Here is a 5,945-nt window from a genome sequence, read left to right on the forward strand (position 1 = left end):
CTCACAGTGTTCCAGGCTTCTCCAGGTGAGTCAGAGCTCGGTGCAGGAGGTAGATGATGGCATCCTCCACCTCGATGCCAGGCTGGTAAGCAAACTGCAGCGGATCCAATGAAGACCACCAGGGGGCGCAGATGGTTTAGAACCAACCTCTCGAGGGTCCTCATCAGATGTGATGTCAGGGCTACCAGCCTGTAGCTGCTGAGGTCCTTGGGATGGGAGGTCTTTGGTACCGGTACCACACAGGAGGTCTTCCACAGCTGTGGAACTTTCCCCAACGACAGGCTCAGGTTGAACAGATATCCTAGAATGCCACAAAGTTCATCTGCACAGCACCTCAGGAGCCTGGAGCTGATGCCATCTGGACCTGCAGCCTTCCGCACCTTGATCTTGCAAAGCTCATTCCTGGGGAGGGGGGTGTATGTTGGAGTCACAGAAGGTGGGGGTGGGTGTGATGGCTGAGAGCTGAGAGGTGTGAAGTCCTGAGGTGAAAGACGGGCAGTCCCTGAAGATGAGGGAGATTGCAGTAGGGGGGACGATGCTGGGGGAGGGATGGGTGGTTGATCAAACCTATTAAAACATTTATTTAGGTCATTCACCCACCCCAAGTCTCCTGCAGCCTGGGGGGTTGGTTTTTGTCCTGAGATTGTCTTCGGGCTGTTCCAAACCCCTCGGATGTTGTCTTGTTACAGCTGCTCTTCCAGCTTCCTCCTGTAGTTTTCCTTCCCTCGCCTTATCTTCCATTTCAGCTTCTTCTGGACAACTCTCAGCTCCTGTTTGTCTCCAGATCTAAAGACTCCTTTCTTCTCCTTGAGGGGAGCCTTTATTTCAGGATTTATCCATGGCTTGTTGTTAGAAAAACACCGTACCTTTATGCTGGGTATGGTGTTGTCCACACAGAACTTCATGTAGTCTGTGATGCTGTTGAGGTCATCCTCCAAAGGGCTGCAGAGGTTGTCCCACATAGTAGAACGGAAACAGTCCCTCAGGGCCTCTTCAGTCTCTGCCGACCATTTCCTAACTGTGTGTTTCACAACTGGTTCTCTGTGTACTCCAGGTTTATACACAGGCTGGAGATGAACCAGGTTGTGATCTGAGACCCCAGGGGAGGGAGAGGTGATGAGCTGTATGCCTCCTTGGTGTTGGCATACAATAAGTCCAATGTTTGATTGACTCTGGCATGGCAGGTGACATACTGGGTGAAGGTGGGGAGAATGGAGGACAGGGAGATGACCCCAGAGATCAGGTAAAGGGCCCGAGGGTGCTGTGATTGGAGTCTGCTTGTTACAGTGTGCAGGACCTCACAGGCTGCTGCAGTGTTAGCAGAGGGCGGGACATACACAGCTATCATAATGACGTGTGTAAACTCTCGCGGTAGATAACCGCTAGCAGCTCAATGTCCTTACAGCATAGCGTCTCTTTGATAGATAAATGCCCAGAGTTACACCATCTATTGTTCACAAACACAGCCAAACCCCCTCCTCTCTTCTTACCACTCTCCATTGTTCTGTCTGCCCGGATCAGATGGAAACCGTCTATGTTTATGTGTGAGTCCAGAGTTAGCGCGGTTAGCCACGACTCTGTGAAGCACTCCCTGCAGCTCCTCTGATGTCGGGTTAGAGCCGCCAGTTCATCCACTTTTTTGGGGAGCGATCTCACGTTCCCAATAATAACAGATGGAATCGCTGGCCGGTACCTCCTAACCTTACTGCAATGCCCGATCCTGGCCTGAGTACCGCGTCTTTTCCTCCTCACCTTGCGGGGGATGTTGGCTCGCTCGGCGGTAGGCAGAACAGCGGAGGCCCAGAGGGCTTACAGCTGATCCCTGCTGTAAACAATGGGAGGTCGGACCTCCACGCGCTCTCCGGACACAGATGCTCACCAAAGAGAAACGCGGTGCCTTAGCAATGTGTGCCATTCTGTGTGCAGAAAGATCTAAAAAGAAAAAGTGACTGCGTGTATGGACAAGGAAATGGCTGGGCAAACGTGGGCAGTACGGTCTGTCAATTCTACAACGAGAACTGGAGGTAAGCAGCAACAGCTAAATTGCACTTACCTACAGGACTTTATCTGCATGATGATGGGTAAATGTTTCAAGACATCTGACGCTGCTACTTTCAGTAGGCAACCTTTAATTTCAGCCTATTAGTATTTTTATTTAATTGGATTACTGGCCATTAACTACAGTACTTTTACATTTTACTTGAGTAGCATTCTAGTGAATGACTTGAACATCTACCAAAGTGATTTTTGGGACATCTTTCTGCTTTATACAACATTGGTTAAATATCAGTTCGACTCTTTAATTATCAATAACATTCAACCACTATTATGTCGCTTTGTTATTGGTGTGTTCTTGACTTTGACTTTGTTCTGTGTAAACAGGTAGATGATATGAGGGGTTTTCGGGACCTTCTCAGAATGTCTGTGGAGGACTTTAACTATCTACTGGAGAGGGTTAGTCCTGCTATCATCAAGAAGGATACACACCTCAGGAAGGCCATCAGCCCCAGGGAAAGGCTTTCAGTTACCCTATGATTTTTGGCAACAGGCAAGTGTGTGAACATGAAAATTCTGTAATGCTCCCTATAAACTCCCTTAAACTATAGAATGCTGGGCATGAAGCAAGGTCATCTATCTATATCACATTAAGAAATCAGTTCACCCATGCAAGTACATACATATTTTTGCTCTTCTACACCAGTTACACTGGCCCTGTAACTGCAAGTCCATCTATCCACCTACACACTAGGAATACGTTCATACTACATAAGCTGCTACTACTGCATAATATTCTACATCTGTCACCTAAAATCTGTCACTCTACGAAGCTCCATCCATGTCCACTATCCACCTGACACTATTTAAGACACTTTGTTTTATTCAACTCATTAAGTTTCCAGTATAGGATTGGAAGCACCACACTGAGCACGATTGTCATGGAAACATGCACAGCTCTTACCTGTGCACTGCATGAAGATTACTTGAAGGTAATTTTGACAGGAAATACATTACCCATGCTCATACTATTGAAAGATTGACTTGCACATTGTCAAAAACGTCCCATCAGTTAATACAGCAAGTTTTCACCAAAAACAATTCTGAGTCACAAATGTATTTGTTCAGTCTTTGTTACATGCGTATATAAAAAAATAAAGTGAACTTCTAGTGTGACAGTGATTTGAATGTATGGTTAAGAAAGGAAATCATTAATTCACCAGAGATTCTTTTGCTGTATCACTTTCTACTTGTCTTTCACAGACACCATCAACCGAGTCTGAGTGGAAGGCCATTGCCAGAGACTTTGCAAACAAGTGGCAATTTCCACACTGCCTGGGAGCTATAGATGGTAAACACATCTTCATCCAACCCCCTCCCAAGAGTGGCAGCATGTATTTTAACTACAAGTCCAGGTTTTCCATCATTCCTACGGCTGTTGTTGATGCCAATTACAAGTTTGTGTATGCAAGCGCAGGGACACAAGGTAGGGTCTCTGATGCATGAGTGTTTGCTCATTCAGACCTGAAAGAAGCAATGGACACAGGCACACTGAACTTTCCCCCTGCTGATACCCTGTCAGGCACTGATGCTATGATGCCACACATGCTAATTGGAGATGATGCTTATCCCCTCTGACCAGATCTCATGAAACCATATCCATTTCGAAACCTTAACACCGATCAGAGAATATACAACTACCGTCTGTCCAGAGCACGTCGCGTTGTGGAGAACGCTTTCAGAATTTTGGCGAATCGCTTCAGAGTGTTCAGAACAACAATTTGCCTGGACCCAGACAAGGTTGTCACCATTATCTTTGCGTGCCTTTGTCTGCACAACTATCTCCGGGACCACAGATCTGACGCCTATGTACCACCTGGCTATGTGGATTCTGAGGATGCCAACAACCAGCTGGTCGAAGGTGCATGGAGAAGGGAGGGAGAGCTTCAGTCAGTTTCAATGGGCCTTGCACGGAATCCCTCAGTGGAAGCAAAGAAACAACGAGATGTCCTTTGCGAGTACTTTGTCTCACCTGCAGGGAGGTGAGACTTGGACTGCAAGAAGACATGGTGTAGGAAGACAGAAGGGTTTTTTTGTTTGTTTTTTTGTTTAAATTGCCTTGTTTACTTTCCAAAATTTACTAAAATCAAAAAAAAAAACCCTTTGCAAATACTGACAACAATAAATATACCTCTGGGAAATTGCAAAAATGTTTTGCTTTATTACATAAATACAAAAATATCTTCCATCAAATTGTGCAAATAGTTCTGCAACACTCCACAAAATTGAGGTAGGAAAGACACATAGTAATAGTGTCACAAAGACAATTCTAATGTACAATTTGAATTAACTGTTGGAACATTTAAAACAAGGAACATTTAAAACATTTGAATGAAGCTGTAATTTGAATGGACTGTGTTTACAGCAGGAACTAGTAAAGTTGAACTAGTAAACTCGAAAATATTCTTAGATATAACTGTTAGAAATTTCTAATTTAAGTTACTCAGAGTTGAGCATTTTCAGAAAGGACATTGGCTGGGTTGATGGGGCCTGGCAGTCTGGGGGGGGGGCTGGACCTGATGAGGTTGGGTAGGATAACAAGGGGGCCTAACCTGCGAACCTGCAAATTGAGAATGGTGGCCTCCCTGCTCAGCCTCCTGCGTGTCATAAATCATGTTCATGATGTTTCTCTTGAGCCGCAACAGTAGAGCTCTGTCCTTTATGTTCCTCAACTCTGAGGCTACTTGTTGGCCAAACAGCTCCTCAGAATCTGCATTAGATGCTGATAGCGTTTGCTGGACCTGCTGAAGCAGGGAAAGTTTGGTCATCTCAATGCTGTGCTCTGCTGATTTTGGTGCATGTTTTTGCACTCTAGGTCTTTTAACAAGCCGACCTGTGGACTCTGAGATTGGTGGACTGTTTGAGGTGTTTTCCTCTTCCTGGCTCACTGAAACTGGGCTCGTGGTGTTTGAAGACATAAGGACATCTGCTTCAATTCCTATAGTGGACTGATCCTCATCTCCCTCCTCTGTTGCGCCTATGTCCTCTAACTCTGTTCCAAGCTGTAGGAAACCGTACCAAAAGATCTGAACAGTATTAGTTACATCAGACACTAATTTTACACTGTATACTTTGTGGCATTTATTTTACTAAAAACATTTCAACTGAGAATTACCTTTGACATCATTCATCACAAATATCCCTTCATAAGGTGTGTGTATCTGTGTATGCTTTCAAACTACTTGGTTATGAACTTACTCTCAGAGTGGACTCAGTCTGTCTATGGACAACATGTGCCTTCAAGAAATCCAACTGTTTTAAGATCCAGGTCTGTTTGGGAGTTGGTGGTTTCTGGCCACTGCCACTAGGTTTCGGTTTGAGCAGTTTCCATACTGCGTCCGAAGTGATGCAACCCGGGTTTTCACCTCATTCACTGAAAAATTTACATTAACATGTACTTTTTATTTAAATAGTTCAGATTCAAAACTCTCCTCATACTAAAGTTAAAACTGCAGTTTGAGAGAGTGTTTACTTGGAAATTAATTATAAAAATAAATATTTCTGAAAGTCGATTTATAGGGTTTTACATCTGTCTCTTTCTCTCCCTCTCTTTCACTCAGTCACAAACACCACTACCACCATCAACTTTGCTAAATTGCTAATGACAAAAAATTACCAGGAAGCTGCAATTGGGCAGCAAACTCCATCCAACTCCTGTCACGTTTGTTGCGGTCATGGTAATTTTTTGAAGCCACATCAAAAAGGCTCGGATGAGCTTGCCAAAGTTCAACCAGTTGTGCCTCCATCGCTTGTGTCCAGACAATACGCTGCGCTGCCATGCTACTCCGTCTTTTTCGCCGACGTTTATGCGTATGCGCGTGCGCAGTGTGTGAAGCTGCGGTGACACCCTCGCGACAGTCGTGACCAAGCGACCAAGCGATTGATGATCG

The 5,945-nt window shown here is 45.0% G+C and overlaps 1 pseudogene; it reads right to left on the reverse strand.

Annotated features, from left to right (window-relative positions):
* Window positions 1-4,372: 4,372 nt before the first annotated feature.
* Window positions 4,373-5,897, reverse strand: LOC146372322 (uncharacterized; annotated as a pseudogene).
* Window positions 5,898-5,945: the final 48 nt, after the last annotated feature.

This window comes from Perissodus microlepis, chromosome 15, assembly GCF_051167445.1.
Source record: "Perissodus microlepis isolate ML-2025 ecotype Zambia chromosome 15, ASM5116744v1, whole genome shotgun sequence".
Taxonomy (NCBI): domain Eukaryota; kingdom Metazoa; phylum Chordata; class Actinopteri; order Cichliformes; family Cichlidae; genus Perissodus; species Perissodus microlepis.